This window comes from Coregonus clupeaformis, chromosome 31 (genome assembly GCF_020615455.1).
Source record: "Coregonus clupeaformis isolate EN_2021a chromosome 31, ASM2061545v1, whole genome shotgun sequence".
In the NCBI taxonomy this organism is placed as follows: domain Eukaryota; kingdom Metazoa; phylum Chordata; class Actinopteri; order Salmoniformes; family Salmonidae; genus Coregonus; species Coregonus clupeaformis.
Window position 1 is genome coordinate 16804906 of NC_059222.1, and position 25937 is coordinate 16830842.

Genomic DNA, 25937 nt, shown 5'->3' on the forward strand with positions numbered 1-25937 from the left:
ACAAAAAGTATTTTGCCCCTAAAATATATGCCTGTGTTATGGGAAATGTCAACGTCATAGGCTCTTAGACGAGAGTCCAGTTTCACCTTTTGTTTATGGTTGCCAGTGAATACAGAAATTAAGCAAACGCGCCATTAAATGGACTAATCATGGTGGACTCCTCCCCTGCCTCAATCTCCCATTGTGGGCCGGTGAAAGAGCCTTTCTTCACCCAGGGAAGAGCATTCCCCACAGAAAAGCTTTCCCCAGGCTTTCTATCCTAAAATCAAAACCAATCGTAACAACCCTTATATTTACAAGGGAACTGAAAATAATTATTATGGTAGATTACAGTTGTTCCTCAACAGAGTTCCAGTTCTCTAAAACCCTCCCAACATGTTTTGTAGCTGTGAAAAATTAACCGTATAGTTTCAATGTAACTGTGAGGACAGGACGTCTCTTTAGAAATGAGAAAAAAAAGTATGCCAAAGCATACCTCTGGGCTCAGGGAGTCTACAACTTTTTTACTCTATGTTGGTGGAATAATAACTAACTGCTCAATTCAATAGTTTAACATCATTCACTTTTAAGACACACAACAGAAGCGTTAATATGCATGCAGTGTATCAATTATATTGGCATTGGAATTGACATATGTCGTTGACACTCGGGATAGCTTAATGAGCTGCATTCCAATGAAGTCTAGGCAACATCTATTGAACATATCTTGAAAATGTTGACAATGATCCTTAGTCCAACCAAAGGAGATAAAGGATATTGACCTAAAGTGAAACGCATAAACGAACATGCTGACAAAGGAATACATTCCGTGGCCAAGATCCTCATTGCTTTGACATCGGAATGTCCGTAGACAAAAATATGGGTCTTTTTTTCGACAATATTCCAACCCAGAATTTTCACATGGCAACAACTGCTAAATTCACCAATAACCCACTTGTATAACAATGTTACTCGCTTACTTAACTCGGCAACTGTGTGTGTGTGTGTGTGTGTGTGTGTTACTGAGAAGCTGTCTTCATCTGATGGGCATAAATGCAGGGTCTCCTAAAATTGAGAAACGTGCATAACTCGAATTTTACGCATAGGCCTAAACCCTTTAATGTCAAGTTCTCACGGTCTTATTCGGTCTTATATATGTATCGCTACATCCGTTTTCACTGACCACTGACCTAGGCTACTCATATCGTTTTCTCGTCGTGAGATGAATATCAAAACAACCCTAAAACACTAAACATAGCCTAGTGCAATATTGATTTTTTTTTTTTTATAACTAGGCCCTAATGTAAACTAAGTGCAGAAAAACAAATATGAACTGATTAGAGTGCACTCATTGGGAGTTGTGGTTGTGGTAAATCTGTATTTAAGCACGTTTTAACTGGTAAATACACCTGCAGGAGAAAGATAGGGCCTATCACCCGCACGGGGCAGTGGAAACCATAGCTGATCTTTATCACCGCAGCAGACCCTCTCAGACCACATTAGTTTATTGGCGAAGACAAGTCCCAGCCATGATTAAGATTACATTAATCGGAAACTGAAGAGCATTTTTATCAATAAAAAGGATATGGGGGATTAACTATAACACAGATGTCCGCTATAACAATCATAGTAGGCCTAGGCTATAGCCTCAATGAAAGTGATTTGCATATTTTTCGATACTTAAAGCCGGACCATACGATTTGTAAAGATAATTTAAACGGAAGTTAAATAAACTGTATGTATTCTTACTAAATTTCATCAGCAACTAAAACTGTGTAGTAGTAGCTTAACTAAGAATAACTGTAAACAAATAGCTTATGTATAAAAAAAATTAAAACAAGTGGTTGACATTTTGTAGATGGCATTATTGGCCTATATATAACATATGACATATATTACCTCTAACTATTAAGTAGATTAGGTTTTTTGTTTAATCAGGGATCATTACTGGTGCAGGGTTTTGTTCGTGATCTGTCAAGTCGAATATGTTTCTGGAGACAAAATAACTTTGCCAGGAGTAGTCGCCATGTGTGATACTCACATCTAAATACGTACAGAAAGTAAACGAGAATGTGAGACAATGGACGGGCATGTTTTTTTTTCACTCCGTATCTGTGTCTGGTCTATAGTGCGTGTGTCAAACAAACAGAATAATGGATTATAATCCTCCTATTCCCATAACCTTGCAAGCATAGAGGCAGCCCAAAACTATTTGGCCTTGATCTGCAGTGAGAAAAGCTTGCACTGCTCCGTTTTTTCTCTGATTTAATCGCTTAACTGAACACAACTTTTCTATTCGTGTGTATTCATGCAGCTCTCAAAGAGCGGCAGTTCCCTCTGACCCGGATTCAGCGTGTGCAGCAGCGGCGCAGCCTCACAGCGCACAGTGCAGGCGCTCTTGTCAGAACCCGGTCCTTTGGTTTAAAAAAAAAAACGCTCCCTCCTTTTGAAGCAGGCCTTGAAAAAGGTAAGACGTCGGACAAACAATTTGTAGACTATATTCATATTGGTGGAGAAAGCTACAGGTCTACTGCACCATACTAACACAATTTTAGAGACAAAACAATTGTCTATTAGACAACAGGTAACTAATTGACAAGAGGCAAACTTTGATTTAAAAAAAAACAATTTAGGGTGTAGGTCTATTCAAGTGCAATTTGGAAACTACAGGTGGAGACATCATTACTTACAATTCCAAGAATTTGCATTGGTTGCTCAAAGCATGCATTTTTGCACAATATTTCGAGGAATTCGAGGCATATGTTGGATTTCAAAGGATCATATTAGAAAAGGTAGGAAAGGTTGACTTTAGGTTTGGACAAAAATGTGTGTGTGCGTGCATGTGTGTGTGTTTAGTAAGGGAGAGAGAGAGAGAGAGGGAGAGAGAGAGAGAGAAAAGGGGATTTCCATGCAGTTCAAAACTAAAAAGGGAGCAGTCTATGACTTGTTCTCAGAATGCCACAAAGCACCTGTCTGATGTAGTCTCCATGGCATGCAGGGCCCGTGATAAACATTCTTCCCTCTCTAAAACTACTGGGATTGAAAACTGTAATTCTATTAAATAGTAATTGAGGGGTCACGAGAAGCTATGATACAGGATCAGTGGTGTATAAGCCAACCGTTTGAACTTTAATTTGGAACCACAGGCAGATGGGATCATTGCTCCTCTGATGCTTACCGTTTTAAAACTGGTCAGCACAGGGAAAAATGGTTTAATGCCGATTAGTACCATTCCATAACCCCTTTTAAACAAGCACAACATGAAAGCAACCCAACTTTAGCTTGTTCATCCGAAACACACCTCTCTACTGCTCAATGGAGGGTGTGGGGTGCTGGGCACCGCTCTGACCTCGCGCCTTCTGCACGCTGGGCAGACAGACCCATGAGCATCTTAAATACCGCTTGCACCTGTGTTTTCAACAGCTATTCTCATGCCATGGTAGATGGGATTAGAAATGAAATAGTTCATTCTATTTATATGGTTCTATTTCTAAGGGCATTGCTGTATGCACTGATAATAGAAAACACAAACACATGGAGAGAAATAGGACTATAACGGTAGTTTGTGAAAACCTGTGCACAATATGATTTTTATAGTTTAGTATGATTCATTATGTGATATTTAATGAATTTCATTTTATTTTCAAGATTACTGAACATTGAATATCTATGCATTATAAAACAAAATAGGCCTACCAAATAAATTAACTTTGACCAAAAAAAATAAAAATTTACACATCCGCATTTGGTATCGATTTGCTTATTAGCCACTTGATTAGTACCATTTTTAAAATAGACTAATTATTATTTCATAGCAGTTTGCATAATGTCCCTCAGATTCAGTCTTCCATAATCTGGCCTACGATTAAGACGTTTTTTATTTGAAACAGAATAACCGCATTAAATTGTGATATTTAGGAAATAATGCTACCCAAAACTACTCCATATTTCCAATTATTTTGACATAGTGGTGTAGTCCTGTAAAATAAATGTCCTGGGTCTCGTTTCCCAGTTGCGATGTAAATTAAAAATGACCAGGATCGTACCAGATGCATCCTTTTATTTACGAGCCACATTTTTAAGTGTTTTTCCCAAACAAGCACGTAGAGAGAACTCGCGTCGTTAGTGTGTCGATACTGATAGATAAGATTGAAAGAAAAGCAACGTTGCTCTCGGATCAGCCTTCTCCACTTTTTATTTAATATTTAATATTAGAATTATTCCACAATACTGACGACGGATCAGCTCCTAGAGAGATATGACCAACTATGGCTGCAAATATTGAGGCGGCTTATTATGCTAACCCAATAATGATGCACTAAATCACAGATTGGGCACATCATTGCGCACATCTTGTCGCACATCATGAAACACATTGAGGCAAAAATTACAGACAGTAGCCTAGTGGCAAAATAAAACTTGATATGATTTCAATAGGATTTAAATATAGGCCTATAGGCCCATGTAGCCTATTTATCTTTTAACACAATCATCTCGGTTTTCATTCGAAGCATCGTTTTGTCTTTCACTTGTTTGTAACATATGCAAATACTTTGGCAACTTTGTATCTGCAGTGAACTTTGTTCCGAAGTTATCAGCGGTCAGACAGATACCTAGCATAACATCTTGATTCTATGTTTATCGGAGATCTTCAGTGAATAAAGTGACGCGGAAGGGCGAAAAACATCTAACAATGCACTTTGGCTGAAAGTTTTTACGAGTAACATTACTAACGAAGGCTCTGGGAAACAGATCGACTACTAAAGATAGGCCTATATCATAAAATGGTTCTAACGATGATGTCCCCCCGTGTAGCTCAGTTGGTAGAGCATGGCGCTTGCAACGCCAGGGTTGGGTTGTGGGTTCGATTCCCACGGGGGGGCCAGTTTGAAAATGTATGCACTCACTAACTGTAAGTTGCTCTGGATAAGAGCGTCTGCTAAATGACTAAAATGTAAATTGTAAATCTTAACGCTGGGAAACGAGGACCTGTCTTAGTTTCAGAAGCAAGAAACGTCCACTTCATTCACATAGATCATGTCATAAGGATGTGAATTGGTAAAAATTGTAGAAGTAAACTGAGAGGAAGAGAGAGATTGATGCAGTTTGGTCTCATGTCTTCTAACAGGATGCTGAAGTCGTCCTCTGGCTCCGCATGCTCAATTAGCGCCGCTGCTCGCGGAGCCCTGCTGCGAGAGAGAGGTCAGCCTCGGAGCCACCAATAGTTTCCCGCGACTCTGCCCAACAATCATGAAACCGTTTAGAAATGGACTCATTTTGTAAGTAATCTTTGACTTCTCAACAAAGACACCATTCGAGAGGAGTTTATTAGCAAGAAACCCTTTAAACGAATGCCATGTTAGCTGGACTTTGGCGATTTGGGGACATCTCCCTTAAGAATTGGCGATTGTTCCATGGTCTGTCAGTGAACGTTCGGCTCTATTGTTTGACCGTAGGGAGAGTTCCAGGCGAAACGAGTCCCTTCACTTGCAGTAGCATTGAAAGGACCGGATGTACCCAGCCACACACCCAAACCCGCTCAGCCGAGGACGACTAACGAGCGACAGATTGGCTGCCAGTTGAAGCCAGTAATCACCTTTTCACCCTCTCTTCATCTATCCTCGGGATTTGACACCTACTGACCATTTCTAAACTGGCTTAGAAACTGTAATGAATGGAAGGAACAACGCAACAAGTCTGTAGCCAATGTCCACGCGTAAAAATTACACATGGCCTCTAAAAAATATTTGTATTTCAAATGTACCCTTATTATAAATACCAATTAAAAAACGTTGTTTGAAAAAAAAACTAATGGAATGTTTCATTACATTTAGGCCAAATGGTTGAAAATGTATTTTATAAACGTTCACAAAACATTTATGAAACACCTTGCATTATTTTAAATAAGCAAATTTGGGATCTATTTGGTTTCAACTATGATGATGACATTTATCATAGACATATTAGTGTACATTGTATTTGTTGTTAACATATCCTATCGTATTATATTTGTTGGCATTGATAACATACAACTACAGTTAGGCTATATATATTTAGAAATATTTTGTGTTTTTGTTCAAATAGCCTAGGTCAACAGGTAGGACTCAAAGAATCACCCCCAAGAACCACTGCCTATAAATTATCTGTTGGGATGAAGCTAAATACAGACAGCAAGATTTCACAATTTGAAATAAATCAGTACAGGTTTTAGAGAGATTCATGTTACTAAAACTAACTTTCTTATCCAAAGGACCCGTACATAAGCAAAATTATGATCCTTATTCCAGCACCCTTTCCCAAATGACCCCTTTGCGCCAACAAAATATGACTGTCAGGGCATATTTGAGAATTGATTCAAATAAAGCAAAATCATTTTTAGTTTATGTAAATAATGGGAAACTAGAAAAATGGCAATGGCAGCCTAATTCATGATAATTAGTAATCATATTTGGAGCAGACCTATAGCGCCATAAGTAGCCTATAAACCGAGCCTGCACTTAACAAAAGGTTGGAGATTGACTCGAGCCTGGTTGCCCTTATCAATTTAACCTCCGTTTAGACCAGTAGAATGGATTACCCACGGAGCTGAGCTCGTGCTCACAAACAACCCCTGACAGTGTCGATTCCGAGCACTGCGTTTCTGCACAACGCCATGTGCACTGACACAAATTCAACCTGCCACCATTACGCGTGCTGTTACTGCCATCTACCGGAATTTGCTTGCAGTAAAAATAACAGAGGGCCGAGATGTGAGATAGACCTATAAGATACTGACTCACTATTGGTTGCAAGATCTATAAACAGGCATCGAAATATTTATAACTGCGTGTGCTATCCAAATGTCGTCATCGTTGAAGAATAAGCCGAGGTGAGATCAGTACAAATCTAGTTGATTATGAGTGTACATTGTATATTTTAGACAACAGTGAACAGGCTGTGGGCTGATGATAGCCTTTACTCCGGAGGGTGTGGGTCAATAGCACACAGACGTCTAAATAATTGGAAAGGCATGGCATCGTGTCCTGCTTGGCCCCAAGGTTATTATAGTTTTTATGTTTTTATATTTGTTTTTTATTTCTATTAGTTTCAGTTTAGTTTCAGTTAGTTTCCAGATCCACTTTACTAGTTTTGATTTAGTTTAAAAGTTTTATAAAAACATTTCTATTTCGTTTTTATATTATTTCGTTTTCGTTTTCGTTTTAGGGCTGGTTTCTTGGACACAGATTAAGCCTAGTGTTGGACTAAAAAGCATGCTCAATGGAGAATCTCCATTGAAATAGCTTTTTAGTCCAGGACTACACTTAAACTGTGTCCGGGAAACCAGCCCTAAGTGTTAGGGACAGAAAGTAGCCAATTATGTGTTGTATAGTTTTTGTGTTTTTGGGGATGTCAATTCTTGCCACTGTGGGGCAGTAATGCACAAGGTTACGAGTCAGGTCACATAGGTTAGGTTATGTTTATAGATAGACTCAGCGAGATGATGTAGATGAAAAAGCAAACAGTAGTAGTGGGTCAATTGAGGCTAAACTTCTCCTCGGTTTTGGTCCCGTAGCTATCACGTTGTAGCAGCGTGAAGCGATACTCTGTGTGACTGTGAGAGCAAAGTATTGCATCATGCTCACCTCAATGGGCGCGTTCAAGCGGATCACTTTTGTCAAGTCGGTGATCACGCCTTACAAAGTGTGTTGCATTCTGGGGGAAAATATTGTCAGATTTGTGCCTACATGTCAACTGCATGAACTTTACAAAAATCGTGTGATCCAAGGTCATGAAGTTTTCACTGCAGTCGACTGCAAGTTTCTGCAGTTGCTCTTCACCAACTCATCCTGCAGCCACTGCCTGCACTGTGGGAGGCTCTATTGTCAACCAATCATTAGGGTGTTTTTATTTGACCCATGCGAACATGAACAAAGACATGACTGAAACAGGAACCAATTTGCAGTGATTTATGTGTACAGTGGATATATACAACATTGACATCAGCAAACCGCTCGCCCACACAATGCCATACACTTGGTCTGCGGTTGTGAGGCCGGTTGCCAAATTTTCTAAAATTAAGTTGGAGGCGGCTTTTGGTAGAGAAATGAACATTTCATTCTCTGACAACAGCTCTGGTGGACATTCCTGCAGTCAGCATGCCAATTGCACACTTCCTCAAAACTTGAGAGATCTGTGGCATTGTGTTGTGTGAGAAAACTGCACATTTTAGAGTGGCCTTTTATTGTCCCTTGCAAATCTAATCAAAGTCACATGCGCCGAATACAAAAGGTGTAGACCTTACTGTGAAACGCTTACCTACAAGCCCTTAACCAACAATGCAGTTTTAAGAAAACTTACTTACCTACAAGCCCTATGGCAATATGTGTAGAATTGCAGGAAAAGTGGCTTTAAAACAGCAACATTTTCTCTCTGCCCCATGGCAATATGTGTAGAATTGCAAGAAAGTGGCTTTAAAACAGCAACATTTTCTCTCTGCCCCATGGCAATATGTGTAGAATTGCAAGAAAGTGGCTTTAAAACAGCAACATTTCTCTCTGCCCTATGGCAATATGTGTAGAATAGCAGGAAAGTGGCTTTAAAACAGCAACATTTCTCTCTGCCCTATGGCAATATGTGTAGAATTGCAGGAAAGTGGCTTTAAAACAGCAACATTTCTCTCTGCCCTATGGCAATATGTGTAGAATTGCAGGAAAGTGGCTTTAAAACAGCAACATTTTCTCTCTGCCCCATGGCAATATGTGTAGAATTGCAGGAAAGTGGCTTTAAAATGGCAACATTTTCTCTCTGCCCCATGGCAATATGTGTAGAATTGCAGGAAAGTGGCTTTAAAACAGCAACATTTTCTCACTGCCCCATGGCAATATGTGTAGAATTGCAGGAAAGTGGCTTTAAAACAGCAACATTTTCTCTCTGCCCCATGGCAATATGTGTAGAATTGCAGGAAAGTGGCTTTAACACAGCAACATTTTCTCTCTGCCCCATGGCAATATGTGTAGAATTGCAGGAAAGTGGCTTTAAAACTGCAACATTTTCTCTCTGCCCCATGGCAATATGTGTAGAATTGCAGGAAAGTGGCTTTAAAACAGCAACATTTTTTCTCAGCCTCATGGCAAAATGTGTAAAATAGCATGAGATTATCTATAAAACTGCAAAATCTTCTATCTGCCCTATGGCAATAAGTGTAGAATTTCTCAGGCCTACCGTCTGGCCCATTTCGCTGAAGCTTCTCGTGCTTCAGTTAATGCCCAGCACCGTGGGGACAGCCGCCGAACAAGCGCGCGCATTAATGTTTTATCATATGAAAGTCAAATGATGTTGGAACACTGAACTGGATTTCCATTTGTGCTAGATCAAGGATTCAGTCGGCACGGAGTGTAATGGAATCCTGGCTCCCTAGTTAATTTTTCACTACTGATACCCAGAGTTTCCGAGCTTCCAATGAGACAATCTAATGGGCTCCGTTGGAGCGCGGCCTTTCCGAGTTAAACTCCGGTAAGAGCATGAGACCGAGAGGGGCCGCTGTAAATGCACAGTAAAACACACTTATGGCTACAGGACAACCATTAATCGCAGTCCCGGAAGCGGCTTTGGCGGTACCGCGGTATCAACTTTTACATTTCCACTTTGTGGTCACTATCCTTAAACAGGTTTGACTCTATTTTCCTGCGTAAAGCATGCCGTAAATAGCTAGGCTACATCTCCATCATGGGATGGATGTTGACAAATAGCCTATAAATAGGCCTACCGATGTATGTATATAAGCTTATAGCCTACACTTTTCTCCACAGTGTGTAAAACATAGGCCTATCATGGTATATTACAGTCTGATTAAAAGACTAGTCTTTAAAACAAGATAGGCCTACTACTTTAAGACAAGATACATGCTAGCTAAACAAATAGGCCTACATACGTGTAGTGAACATACACAAATACACACCACATCTAAACATACTACAGTTCCTCGGAATGGCCAAATATCATCCTCATATTTTCTTGAGTCTTTTCTATTTTCCCTGAGCAGGCCAATCCAGCAGCATCACAGTCATTTATCTTTGACATCCAACAAATCACACAATCTAAATCCAGACATGAGGACCAAAGATGCACCAAGTGTCTGAAGCACAAACACTTCAGGTGGGGCTCTTCAGGCCTCATTCAGAGGAGCCCGGATGGAATTGAACGCTGGACTGCATCTACTATTTGATGTTTTTCACATGAGGTGACTCACTGGATTTTTAAACCAGACTCTGTAAAAAGGCATCTGTCCCAAGGTTCCCCTCCTCATGCATTTTTAAAGGGTGCACTGCTCCATCCACTTTGCTCTCTCTGCGAGCCGAGTTCAGCAGCAGAGCTCCCACCAGAGAAGAGGGGAAGTAGATTCAACTCTACTGTGGGGACTGCTCTGCTGTCCTGACTGACTGCAGTTGATGTGATGTGTTATCGCTGCCTCGCCTCATCCCACCTCGCCACTACAGGTCCAGATACAGATGATGCCAGTTAGACTAAATGCAGCAGCACTCCTGAGAATATATGCACATGCACTGAATATGGTGTTATTATACAACTGTAATGTGACACACTGCTTGGCATGGGCCACCTGAGTCATTTATGTCAGGAATGGGCCTGGCTTTACGAGGCAGCAATTCAACAATTCTGAATTCAAAACCAATTTGAAACCATTGATTAATTGAGATCATTATGTGATTTCATCGTGAACATGGTGTAATTACACATTTAGAATGGTTTAATTACGCATATATAAATATTTAGGTTCATAAATCAGTACCACTCAGGATTTCAAAATCAACAGTATAAAGTAAATGGTCATGGCCACTACAATGGTAACTGCATCAAGGTTGAAAGTTACAGGTTGGTGAATATTTATATGAACTTTATGAAGGTGATGCAACATCCACTCACTATAGCTTAGGGTGGAACTACAACATCCATGGTCAGAACCATATATGGCCAGAATGTCAAACTCTGGCTAATAACCATATAACTATTTTTATGTCTGTATCTATGTAGTGTATTGTACCATGCACTTTAAGCGACCACAATGGAAATACGTAATTTACATTATTGTGTTATCCCTGTCAATTTTGGTAAATGTATGTACTGTGTGTGTGTGTGTGTGTGTGTGTATGTATTTTTTTAACTGTCAAATAAAATCAATCAATCAGTCACAAACATAGCCAGTATACAACTACTGTGGACCCACACACAACAAAATGTCTCTCTATATGAAGGGCCCACAAATGTCACAGAGGGCACTGAAACGATGATCTCCCCAGTACATAGCCATTGGACATCCTCTGAAGTAGTTCAGTATTTTTGGTCAGACCTACAAATTGTTTAAGGGCGCCATCTGCTGGACATGACAGAGTTACAGGTTACTTTTTTTACAGATGATGGTTATAGTGACTGTCTTACAATACTCTAATAAAAGTAATTTCCCCATTGCCCTTCTCTAAAGACACACCATTTGATATCTATAGTTTGTATTAGGTCATCAAGCATGATAGGAAGGAACCACCAATGACACTTGAGCCTAAATTCATTAACCATCAGCGTGGCAATAATATGATGAAGTATAAACACTAACCTTCACTTGAGACTTGCTAGTCTTCTCTTCCTATTCCTTCTTCATCCACATCTTCATTGTCTACTGCTGTGTCAAAAATTTGCATTTTGACTGGACTTTTATTGTTGAAAGTACTGTACTACTGTATTATAACACAAGGTCTGAATATACATTATAATGGAGAAAAAATAAGCAAGCATTCTGTTCCCATTCCATTTGCTAATTACAGTTATGGTTAAAGATCCTATATTTATGTACTCTACTATATTCTGAACTAAATCAGAACAAGCAGCTGAATTGTTCATGAAAAACATTCACAGGCCTATATCATTTTATCAACTCAACAATCCCACCCTCATTTTGAACCCTCCACCTTTGTGTCCTTTAGAATATTGAGATCTTGAGCCATTCTGTACAGGCCACACAAAAGACAACGTTCCATGTGTCAACTGAACTATGCATTACCAGTGGCTTAAGGTCACTGACACATACTCTGACTATCCCACTCTCTTTCTCTTTCTATCCTCGTTTCTGTGGAGGAAAATTATACCCATGGCATGTTTTCAGCATCTCTCAGTCACTACACAATTGTTCACCATTCTTGCGGGTGCCTAGAAGCTATTGAGGCTCAATGGAGAACTAAATCAAGCAGCAACTGAATGCCAACAAAACAAGAAAGACTTCAAACAGCTGCCACTGTAAAATTCGAGAAGTCCTCAGCTTGGAAACCAGTCTGGTGTAAGTTATCGGGAGGGAAGGAGGGAGAGAAACAACGGAGCCTGTGAAAATGGGGGAGGGGAAGAATAGTGAGATGGAAATAAAACAGAGGGAAGGAGAGAAGGAGAGAGCAGTGTGATTTGCCAGCAGCTACTGTGCAGAGCAGCTGAGCCATGAGGACTAGAGTGTGAATGAGATGTTCAGTTGCTGGTCATTCAGAATAGCATGTGTGTATGACACTAGTACCCTTTTCACACTATTACATGACCCAAACTATACTGTTCTGCCAGCCACCAATTTGTCTCAGTTCCCTTTCAGTCAGTCAACTTCAGTACATACTATGGGGAGTCGCACTCTCGCGACTTCGGTTGAAGGATCAACAATCACGTCTGATAAGGCCAATGAAATCTGCGACTCGCTGGAAGCCCCGCCTTCCACAGGTGGTAAGTGTGAGGCTTGGATTAATTCCTTGAATTTATTCCGCTCTTCACCTCGGTGTGAACAGGAACGATTCACACTACTTAAACAGACAATTGGAAAACGAGACTGTCTTACTTTGTGCCAACTAAACTGTCCCATAGTGGTAGAGTATGCTCACCCCCTGGACGTTGTGTGCTGAATTTTGTTCTCATAAATGTTCTAATAACAAACAATTAGTTATTCTTCAATTTGCTGGTGCCATGAGGAAGATGGCTAAGAAAACGACCAAGACGACGATGGCTAAGCCAGGTTCGGGGTCGAGATCATGCCCCCAGTCATGCTGTTTTAGCATATCTCTGAAAGATACTCATGATCTACACTGCATGACCAAAAGTATGTGGACACCTGCTCATCAAACATCTCAATCCAAAATCGTGGGCATTAATATGGAGTTGATCCCCCCTTTTCTGCCTCCACTCTTCTGGGAAGGCTTTCCACTAGATGATGGAACATTGCTGCGGGGACTTGCTTCCATTCAGCCACAAGAGCATTAGTGAGGTTGGGCACTGATATTGGGCGATTAGGCCTGGCTCGCAGTCGGCGTTCCAATTCATCCCAAAGGTGTTCGATGCGGTTGAGGTCAGGGGTCTGTGCAGGCCAGTCAAGTTCTTTCACACTGATCTCATCAAACCATTTCTGTATGGACCTCGATTTGTGCACGGGAGCATTGTCATGCTGAAACAGGAAAGGGCCTTCCCCAAACGGTTGCCACAAAGTTGGAAGCACAGAATCGTCTAGAATATCATTCTATGCTGTAGCGCTAAGATTTCCCTTCACTGGAATTAACGGGCCTAGCCCGAACCATGAAAAACCGCCCCAGACCATTATTCCTCCTCCACCAAACTTTACAGTTTGCACTATGCATTGGGGTAGGTAGCGTTCTCCTGGCATCCGCCAAACTCAGATTCGCCCGTCGGACTGCCAGATGGTGAAGCGTGATTCATCACTCCAGAGAACGCGTTTCCACTGCTCCAGAGATCAATGGTGTCGAGCTTTACACCACTCCAGCCGACGCTTGGCATTGCACATGGTAATCTTGTGTGCGGCTGCTTGGTCATAGAAACCCATTTCGTGAAGCTCCCGACGAACAGTTCTTGTGCTGACGTTGCTTCCAGAGACAGTTTGGAACTCGGTAGTGAGTGTTGCAACCGAGTACAGCCGATTTTTACGCGCTACGCGCATCAGCACTCAGCAGTCCCGTTCTGTGAGCTTGTGTGGCCTACCACTTCGCGGCTGAGCCATTGTTGCTCCTAGATGTATCCACTTCACAATAACAGCACTTACAGTTGACTGGGGCAGCTCTAGCAGGGGAGAAATTTGACGAACTGACTTGTTGGAAAGGTGGCATCCTATGACGGTGCCATGATGAAAGTAAGGCCATTCTCATCAGTAAGGTAAGTAAGGCCATTCTCGGTGCCATGATCATCAGTAAGGCCATTCTACTGCCAGTGTTTGTCTATGGAGATTGCATGGCTGTGTGCTCGATTTTATACACCTGTCAGCAACGGGTGTGGCTGAAATTGCCGAATCCACTCATTTGAAGGGGTGTCCACATACTTTTGTATATATAGTGTATGTGTAGTTTGTCTTGGCTTGGAGCACGCTCAGGCAGCCCTCGCTTGAACCAGTCCGTATGCACATTGCCACGTACTGCCTACAAGCTCCCTGGAAAGACGTGTAGAATTCTTGAGGAAGCTTGGAATTACCGATGGGGCCTTTCTTTTCCCGCATGCCGGTACCTCGGCTGGGTCCGAGGTGCAGGAAGCGGAGATGGATTGGGTGGTCGGAGCAAATGTCTTGTCTGCCTGGGCGTAGGGTATGGCGGTGTCTGCCCGCGCCCAACCCTATGTATGCTTTGTCGCCGGATACGGGAGGCTACTCAAAGAGAGAGGGCAGCCAGGTTCGGTGGGCTCACCGCCGCCTGTGTGTGCCTCGGTCAAGCAGCTTGCCTCTCTTCCCAGACTTGTTCATAAAGTGATCCGGTCCTACATGGACTTTCGAGACCGGGCTAGCTAAACTAGTGCTGTATTGCGTGCTAGCCAGCTATTACTAGCTATCCCTGCCTCCCCACGGTGGAGTTGCTGTGGTAGCTCTCTTATTTAGAATACGTAGCATGAAGTCGCTTGGTTATTCTAAACGGACCGGGCTGTGGTCAAAGAGGCTCCTGGCTAAAGCATCCTGGCTAACGTCGGCTAACATGCTTAACTTAATTTGTGGAATTTATTTCCTTCTTAATGCGTTTGATTCAATCACTTGTGTTGTGACAAGGTAGGGGGGGTATACAGAAGATAGCTCTATTTGGTAAAAGACCAAGTCCATATTATGGCAAGAACAGCTCAAATAAGCAAAGAGAAATGACAGTCCATCATTACTTTAAGACATGAAGGTCAGTCAATACGGAACATTTCAAAAACGTTGAAAGTTTCTTCAAGTGCAGTCGCAAAAACCATCAAGCGTTATGATGAAACTGGCTCTCATGAGGACCGCCACAGGAATGGAAGACCCAGAGTTACCTCTGCTGCAGAGGATAAGTTCATTAGAGTTACCAGCCTCAGAAATTGCAGCCCAAATAAATGCTTCACAGAGTTCAAGTAACAGACACATCTCAACATCAACTGTTCAGAGGAGACTGTGTGAATCAGTCCTTCATTGTTGAATTGCTGCAAAGAAACCACTACTACAGGACACCAATAAGAAGAAGACACCTGCTTGGGCCAAGAAACACGAGCAACGGACATTAGACCAGTGGAAATTTGTCCTTTGGTCTGGAGTCCAAATTGGAGATTTTTTGTTCAAACCGCCGTGTCTTTGTGAGACACAGAGTAGGTGAACAGATGATCTCTGCATGTGTGGTTCCCACCGTGAAGCATGGAGGAGGAGGTGTGATGGTGTGGGGGTGCTTTGCTGGTGACACTGTCTGTGATTTATTTAGAATTCAAAGCACACTTAACCAGCATGGCTACCACAGCATTCTGCAGTGATACGCCATCCCATCTGGTTTGGGCTTAGTGGGACTATCATTTGTTTTTCAACAGGACAATGACCCAACACACCTCCAGGCTGTGTTAGGGCTATTTTACCAAGAAGGAGAGTGATGGAGTGCTGCATCAGATGACCTGGCCTCCACAATCCCCCCGTCCTCAACCCAATTGAGATGGTTTGGGATGAGTCGGACGGCAGAGTGAAGGAAAAGCAGCCAACCAGTGCTCAGCATATGTGGAAACTCCTTCAAGACTGTTGGAAAAGCATTCCAGGTGAAGCTGGTTGAGAGAATGCCAAGAGTGTGCAAAGCTGCTATTTGATGAATCTCAAATATAAAATATATTTTGATTTGTTTAACACTTTTTTGGTTACTACATGATTCCATATGTGTTATTTCATAGTTTTGATGTCTTCACTATTATTCTACAATGTAAAAAATAATAAAAATAAAGAAAAACCCTTGAATAAGTAGGTTTGTCCAAACTTTTGACTTTTGACTGGTACGGTATGTTGGAAGCTTGTCCATGTTTAATGTTGCCTCCTCTGTTACCCCACATTCCACAGAGTTCACAGGGTTCAATGGGTATATCACTCTCCCCAGGGTGAGAGTAACAGGGTGAGAGTGACAAGTTGGGTAACTGTCCACAAGGGGGTGCTTGTTGTGATGACAGTACCCCCAAGTGGCACGGCCATTCGGGGTATGCCACTGATTGCCGCACTGGATCGCCGGAGCCCGTGTACACAGAGTGGGCCGGGCTTTAGGTAAACCTTGGCACATAAACACAGTTTTTTCAACTGAGTTCCACAGTGTTCACAGGTGTGAAGAGTGTTGTCTCCCGCATGTGAGTTCGATGACAAGTGTTCCTTCTCCATGTTCAGACACACGGTTGTCCACAGTGAGGGAAATGGAAGAAGAACCAATCTCTCCCAGTCCACAAGGTGGCATCCGGCCCCTTCAGATGGCATTTCACATGAGTCTCACTGTCTGCTCCAAGCAATGGCGCGCATGCGCAGTGTCGCCCTGGATCTTGCTAACAGTGACAACAGGGTACAGGCCAATTCTAGACCTAGGTGCCCTCAGCAAGCACCACAGAGTCTACAAACTCGGAATGCTCACAAGCCGCCGGCTATTATTGCGATTGGCTGGTGGCGGCGGAGTCGAGGGGGCAAGCAGTGTTACACACATCCATGCTACTGTCCCATATTCAGTCTCTAGGCTTCATAAGAAACCAGAAAAAAAGCTGTCTGACTACATCTCAGCGCATTCCGTCTCTGGGTTTCGAGCTATGCTCACTCATGTATCACGCTTTTCTATACCCACTCCGGGTTCCGGCTCTGCTTAGCCAAATTTCGGCTTGGTCACAATGTGTTTTAGCCAATGCCTACTGGGGATGATGGCTTCTGTGATGGAAGTCGTTCCCTTGGGGCTATTGTTGATACAGCCCTTCCAGAGTGCTAGCCACTCACCTGGATGCATCTCACAGCCTAAGTATGTCACTTCAGGTGTCCCTGTCAAACCAATGGGCCATAGCCCAGTGGTGGGACCCTCTGCTATTGTCAGGGGGCTCCCATGTGCTGAGTTGTATCCTGCAAGGTGATCACGACAGACGCATCCTCCCAAAGGTATGGACGATTCGGTGGGGGATTGGACACTAGAGCGGAGCGCACTGCATGTCAGTTACCCAGAGTATCTGGCACTCAGGCGCATCCCCCTGTTTTTGTCAGGCATGCTTGTGCTAGTCAGAACCGACAATATGTCAGTGGTGGTGTGCATTAACAGATGGGGAGAGACCCTCCTAACCTTAGCTTGCTCCCTATTGCTGGGGAGCAGTGCGCACATCCTTTCGCTTTGGGTGGCGCATGTCCCCGGTTGCCTCAACTCGGGTGCAGATATTTTATCCAGGTGGAACCCTCTCTCTCAGGAGTGGAGGCTCTCCCAGGTATGGGACATTATTGTCAGGGCGCATCGCGAGAACGGACGCTCTGGCGCACCAGTAGCCTCGGACCCTCCTTTATGTGGTTCTGATTCAGCCCATGTTGGAGTGGGTGGGCCAGGAGGGCTTACTATTGATTATTGTGCCTCCACGTTGGCCCAGGAAGCCTTGGTTCACTGAGACCATTTGCCTTTTAGGCGGGGATCCGTGGAAACTCCCGTTGTGCAGGGACCTGTTGTCCCAGGAACATGGGCAGGTTTGGCATCGAGGCCAGAGATTTGGTCCTATGGGCCTGGTCACTAACAGGGTCAATCTGATGGCTAAAGGTTTACCTCCGAATGTTATTGCTACTATTCAATCTGCAAGGGCTGTATGCGTATAAGTGGCCAGCGTTTGAGCTCTAGTGAAACATAAAGGACTTGTTCCTTTCAGTGGTCTGTGTGGGACATCCTTATGATCCTACAAAACTTTTCAAGCATTCTCCACTTTAAAAGTGTATATGGCCACTGTCTCAGCGTGTCATGTGGGAATTCACAGAACCTCACCGGAGGCTCACCCCCTAGTGGTGCGGTTCCTGAAAGGTGTATGTAATCTCAGACCGGTCTCTAAACCTATTGCCCCCACATGGGACTTGCCGCTGGTTCTGGGGGAACTGTGTGGCTCCCTTTGAGCCTCTGGAGTCAGTGGATCTGAAGATCCTTTCATACAAAACCTCCCTGCTCATGGCTTTGGCCTTGGCTAAAGGTGTTGGGGACCACCACGTGTTTTCCGTACACCGTTCCTCTACTCAGTTCTCCTCTGGCGACTCTAAGGTGATGCTGCGTCCAAATGCAGCCTTCGCCCCGAAAGTCATGACTATGTCCTACAGGTCCTTAGCTTTTGAGCTATTTCCATTTTCGCCTCCTCCTTTTGGTTCTGAAGAGCAACAGAGGTTACATGCCCTGTATCTGGTGCAAGCTCTACGCACGTACATGAACGGACAGGGATATCTGTGACCTACTTTTTGTCTGTTTTGCTAATGCAGTTAGCGTCACTCCCACTAGATTGTGGAGGCTATCTCCCTGGTATATAGCAGCAAGGGGCAAGGGTTACCTAGCGGTGCAAGGTACAACACCTGTTTGGCCCCGCACCGCCCGTTCCTGGGCTCGGTAAAGAGCGGTATTAAATTGAAGGAAAGAATCTGAGCCTCATGCTTATCACCTGGGGAAAGCGGGGCTTCCAGCAAGGCGTGGATTTCATTGGCCTTGTCAAGCGTGATTGCTGATCCTTCAACCGAAGTCGCGAGCGTGCGACTCCCCATAGTATGTTGTACCTCGTTTCCCTCCTTCAGGGAACAGTAGTTATAGTCATAACGTTATGTTAGTAGTGTGAAAAGGGTAAAGGACTGCTTTTAAATGGATTCTAACCACTTCTGGACCAAGGAAAATGAGTGACCATGTGAGACTTTATATTGGACTTTGCACAATATAGTTTCAGTAATTTCTCCTGTAAAGTCTAGTGCATAACAAAACCTCCCTATCAACAGATACTGTATTGAGATGTAAAGTAATGCATTGGAATATGGGTGCTGGTTAAGCTTCTTTCCTCTAGAGGGTGCAAGTGTTCAATGCATTACTGCCAGGATGGCTCCAAGCGACTCACCTTTGAATAGAATATGGTATTTTGTCAACATTAGGCTAGAGGGTGCTGTTACTCAACAAACTGTGTGTGTGTGTGTGTGTGTGTGTGTGTGTGTGCACGTGTGCATGTGTGTGAGAGAATTATAGAAAGAGCAAGAGAGAGTGTGTGCTCATTTAGGATTCTACACTTGTCTTCAGTGTGTTAGGTGTAATTGTTGTGGTTCCCATTGCAGCAGGAAGACAGACACACATGCATCCTCCTCCTCATCGTCTTAGGTTTTACTAAAACAATAATGTCATTGACCCTGGTTCACTTAAACAGTCGCCCTGTTTAGGATACTACGGTTTCCTCCTTAGCAATACTGTTGGAGTAGGGAGGGACTAGCTTGTATCCTAGACCTAGACCATATTGTTTACCAATGTTGAAGATGAACTGCATCTCACCAGGTTACCTTATAATTACCTAGCCCTCGTTTATGGAGCCAACTCAGACATTTCATCAACTCACTACAGATCCTGAGTGACACGTCTGCATCCTCAACGATAGTTTACATTCATGTTGTTAGCATTACAACGTTTTCTGCCCAAATGCACAGACCACTCTTTCAGGTGTTAAAGATGGTAATGCTCTCTTTATATCTTTGAAAACTTGCCTTTAAAGCACCTGAAGCCAAGTACAATGTATATCAATATAATAAACGCATATATATTTTCTTTCCAAAACTGTATTGTCTTGATGCTGCCAACCAACATTGTTTTTGAGTGACAGGGAAGTTGATGAGGAACACAGTTGTTCTGGGCATCGGTTTGACTTACTCAGTCTATCTAGTAATACCCGTTTGTCTGTTTAGCTGGAAACAAACAAGAGTCAACTGTACACAAAAACTATAATGCTCATGTGGTGGAATAGTCAAGTTCACCACCTGTTTGTCTAGTAGTATCAACGCTGTAAGGGATGTTGTGATGTCATAATGAGGTGGAAAATGGCTTCTATATGACATTGCTTTAGAATCCTATTGTCTATTATGCATAACAATTGGAACACTATGATGAGTATTAGACATTATGGTCTATGGTGTCACAGACTACAGTGATACATTCTAGATGATGTCACAGTTTGGAATGTGACTTGTTCTATCACAAGAACCTATCATCATCCCCACCCTTGTGACACTTCTTTGTGTGACATAGCATAATAATTCTATGTTCTGTGATGTCTAAAAATATAAATCATATGATATATTGAACATTCTGGACTATGCTGTCTATCACAGACTACTGTGATATTTTCTATTTGATTTAAAATGTGAGTTGTGATATCATAAGAACCTACCATTATTACCCCTCTGTCCAGCCATGACAACCATCTATAGAGAGGCTGTAAAAACCAAACAGCATCTTCGACAGTTTAGTAAGATTCTGTGGATGACATTTTGAAAAACAGCATCTGTTGTTAGACCAGACCACTTCACTTCAGATTCCTCAACTCATCAGTTATTCCAAATAATAACTATCAGTTATTTGAGTATTAAATAAACGCCCATAGATGATTGAATGTTTTTGCCACTATAAATGCAATAATAATGAGAATAATGGGGTCTTTTTTGACACTAGCACCATTCCTTACGTTATCAAAAGGGCCCCTATTTCAGAGACTGATTAGACCACTGTCACGCCCTGACATAGAGAACTCTAGTTGGTTTGGTCAGGGTGTGAATATCTATGTGTAGATCTATGTTATATATATCTATGTTGGCCGGGTGTGGTTCCCAATCAGAGGCAGCTGTCAATCGTTGTCTCTGATTGGGGATCATACTTAGGTAGCCATTTTGCCTACCTATGTTGTGGGATCTTGTTTCTGGTTTGGCTTGTTTATGTGTAGCCCATTAGAACTTCACGTTATGTTGCTTTTGTTATTTTGTCGGTCTTTAGTTAATAAATGACTATGTACGCATACCACGCTGCACCTTGGTCCAATCCTTTACACGACGAACGTGACAACCACAAAGAATGGAACGGTACACCTAATACTGACACACTCAACATGTTAAACCTAAATGAAATGTAAATGTTTTGGGTCTGACATTAATTTCAGGATAGTCCTAACATAGGCCTATGAAGAATAATTGGACCTAGCTGCTGAGTGGAGATGTAAAATAAGTTTATGCTGCCAGTTGATATATGACATCAAAACAGCAGTTAAATCCATTTTAAATATTTTTACTCTCCAATGTAGAAAATACTGTGTGCTATACTTAAAGGTTTGTGCATGATTTAACCTGCCCATTGTGTTCCAAAGAATGGTGTAGTTAATCTCTGGAGTGGAATAATTTTATGGTAGGGTTTCATATGACACCTCTGGAAAAACTATTGCTGCTGAACTTCATGGAATCAACAAGGCCAGCGACATCTGAATTTCTAAATTTACAATTTACGTGAGATGGACTAGTTTTTCATACAATCATTTTCATACAGCCAGTTCAACATCCACTCCACTCGTGACAGGGTTCCCATTGTGTCGCGATAAGACTCAGGAGGAGTAGGCCTGAACGGTGACCTTTTACTCAAGCAAAGGTCAGTGTCTGTGATAGGCAACAGAGGTGTACTGTAACTCTATGCATTAATGCTTAGCCTCTGACCGTAACACAACACCGTCCGTTTCCCTCCCACTGGTTTATCTCGTTTTATGGGATGCACCTGATACACGCAAACTGCGTTATGGGCCAAGAAACGTTGTTAATCAATGTGTCCATCAATACACCTCCCACTGTACCTCACTCCATGGAATGCTTCTCAACTGTGCATAAAACATTCCATCACACCTATGTAACGGATAGTTATTAACGAATGTTGATGACTAGTAGGCTATGACAATTACAAAAATAATGTATAATTAATATTATAAACCGGGAAGTTTGGGTCCTGGATGCTGATTGACTGAAAGCCGTGGTGTACCAGACAATATACCACGGGTATGACGCTCATTACTTGTTTACTGTTCTAATTATGTTGGTAACCAGTTTATAATAGTAATAAGGCACCTCGGGGGTTTGTGGAATATGGCCAATATACGGCTAAGGGCTGTATCCAGGCACTCCGCTTCACATTGTGCCTAAGAACAGCCCTTACCCGTGGTATATTGGCCATATGCCATACCCCCTCGGGCCTTATTGCTTAAATATATAATGACAGCAAGAACAACAATGGATTATTAAAACTAATATTACTACTATCACTACTACGACTACTATCACTACTACTACTATCACTACTACTACTACTACTACTATCACTACTGTTATCACCACCACTACTACTACTACTACTACTACTACTACTACTACTACTACTACTACTACTACTACTATCACTACTACTATCACTACTACTACTTCTGCTATCACTACTGTTATCACCACCACTACTACTACTACTACTACTACTACTACTACTATCACTACTACTATCACTACTACTACTTCTGCTATCACTACTGTTATCACCACTACTACTACTACTACTACTACTACTACTACTACTACTATCACTACTACTACTACCACTACTATTATCACCACTACTAGTACTACTACTACTACTAATACTAATAATAATAATCATCATCAGCATCATCATTCTTTGGGAGTCTTTTAGTCAATGTAAAAGGACACATTTATATAGCCTGGATGTTTTGGGCGATTAGAATATTCTTTAGTTGTCTTGAATATCATTTTGTGTTCTTCTTTGTCAACAGAAGTCCCATCTATGTGACTTTATAGTCCAAGAACTATAGGAACAACGAGTGGAAATAAACGAAACAGTTGTATTTACATCCGTCTTGTGCCTTACGTTATCTAGCTAGCATACTCTGGTGTCTGGAGTCTGTCAACATGCATATAAACAAACATTTGTGAGTTTAGTATCAGAACACTGTATCAATTATACTATAGGTATAGGTAGGCCTAGCTATAGGTCATGTAACATCCTCAAATTCCTATATATCTGTCACGCCCTGGCTCTGGGGATTCTTATATGTTGAGCCAGGGTGTTAGTTTCTATGTTTAGTGTTCTATGTTCATGTTCTAGTTCATGTGTTTTTTATGTTGGCCAGGGTGGTTCCCAATCAGAGGCAGCTGTGGCTTGTTGTCTCTGATTGGGAACCATACTTAGGCAGCCTGTTTTGCACTTGTCATTTGTGGGATCTTGTTCCGGAGAGGTTTGTGTTTGTTAACCTTAGGACTTCACGTTATCGTTTTGTTATGGTTATGTAAAGTACTCATTAAAAGATGTACGCATATCACGCTGCGTCTTGGTCCGTTACTTATAACGATCGTGACAGAAGATCCCACCAATTAAGGACCAAGCAGCGTGTCCAGGAGCAAACGCCGGAGGTAACGCTAGTGGATGTCCTCCTCGGTTGGGGGAAGATCACCGAGGAGGAGGCCGTCCGCTACCGGAGGGCGATGAGGGAGGATGTCCAGGCAGGAGAGGAGAAGCGGCGCCAACCGGGCCGTCGTCGGACAGGCGAGAGGCAACCCCAATAAAAAAATTTGGGGGGGCACACGGCATGGACGACGGGGCTGCTGGAGGCAGCTACAGGGCGAGTTTGTGGATTAGGAGAGGAGGCCACCAGGTTTGGGGGGCTGGAAGGGAGGTTGGCGGAGCCTAGAGGTAGAGCAGAGCCAACTCCCCGTACTCAGGCTAGGCAGCGTGAGACTGGGCAGGTTCCGAGGTATGCGGAGCTGCGTACTGTGCCGCGAGTGGTCCGGCACAGTCCTGTACGTCCTGTGCTAGCACCACGCACGTGTCGTGCTAAGGTGGGCATGCAGCCAGGACGGAGTGTGCCGGCTCAACGCTCGTGGCCTCCAGTACCCCTCCTCGGTCCCGGATATCCTGCGCCAGTGCCACGTGCTGTAGTGCCAGTACGAGTGCACAGCCCTGTACGTCCTGTGCTGATGCCTCACACAGAGTGTGTAGAAATAGGCATTCAGCCAGGACGGGTTGTGTCAGCTCTTCACTCCAGACCTCCAGTCCGTCTCCACAGCCCGGTCCGGCCTGTTCCTGCTCCCCGCACCAAGCCTGTGGTGCGCGTCGCCAGCCCGGCCCGGCCTGTTCCTGCTCCCCGCACCAAGCCTGTGGTGCGCATCGCCAGCCCGGCCCGGCCTGTTCCTGCTCCCCGCACCAAGCCTGTGGTGCGCGTCGCCAGCCCGGTCCGGCCTGTTCCTGCTCCCCGCACCAAGCCAGTGGTGCGCGTCGCCAGCCCGGTCCGGCCTGTTCCTGCTCCCCGCACCAAGTCTGTGGTGCGCGTCGTCAGCCCGGTCCGGCCTGTTCCTGCTCCCCGCACCAAGCCAGTGGTGCGCGTCGCCAGCCCGGTCCGGCCTGTTCCTGCTCCCCGCACCAAGCCAGTGGTGCGCGTCATCAGTCCGGCACAGCCCGTGCCTGTTCCACCGGTGCCTGGTCAGGTACCGGTCAGCTGCTCCACACCGGAGCCTAAGAAGTCCGCTCCACCGATGTCCAGTCCAGCTCCAGCCAGCGGGGCCAGACCAGACCAGGGGCCCTACGGGGGGGTAGCTAGAGAGTGGTGGTCACGCCCGGAGCCGGATCCGCCTCCGAGGCGGAATGCCCACCCGGCCCCTCCCCTGTTGGGTTTAGTTGGCGCGGTCGCAGTCCGCGCCTTTGGTGGGGGGGGTACTGTCACGCCCTGGCTCTGGGGACTCTTATATGTTGAGCCAGGGTGTTAGTTTCTATGTTTAGTGTTCTATGTTCATGTTCTAGTTCATGTGTTTCTATGTTGGCCGGGGTGGTTCCCAATCAGAGGCAGCTGTGGCTTGTTGTCTCTGATTGGGAGCCATACTTAGGCAGCCTGTTTTGCACTTGTCACTTCACGTTATCGTTTTGTTATGTAAAGTACTCATTAAAAGATGTACGCATATCACGCTGCGTTTTGGTCCGTTACTTACAACGATCGTGACAATATCAGAGAATAAAATGAAAGACAACAGCTTTAAATAACTTTTGGTCAAGATTTCAGTGATGATTGTAAAAATCTCTATGTTCTAAATGAGTTCACAGGTAATAGATTGCCTTTGATCCGTTGACGGCCGCGGAGTGTGGCTATATTGACAGGCTATTATCGATTAGATAAGGTAAGGTTCCATTGGTTACTGTCAAGAGTATGGTCATATCGATTAGTCACAAGTGGATTACCTTATACTTTTCCTAAATAATATTACCTTTAAGGCACAATAATGTTTAGTCTACTGCCGAAACTAATCAGCTATTCGAACCAGTTCTTACCAGAGCCTTATACAGTGCCTTTCGGAAAGTATTCAGACCTTGACTTTTTCCACATTTTATTACGTTATAGCCTTATTCTAAAATGGATTAAATTGTTTGTTTTTTCCTCATCAATCTACACACAATACCCCATAATGACAAAGCAAAAACTGGTTTTTAGAAATGTTAGCAAATTTATTAAAGATAAAAAACGGAAATATCACATTTATATAAGTATTCAGACCCTTTACTCAGTACTTTATTGAAGCACCTTTGGCAGTGATTACAGCCTTGAGTCTTCTTGGGTATGACGCTACAATCTTGGCACACCTGTATTTGGGGAGTTCCTCCCATTCTTCTCTTCAG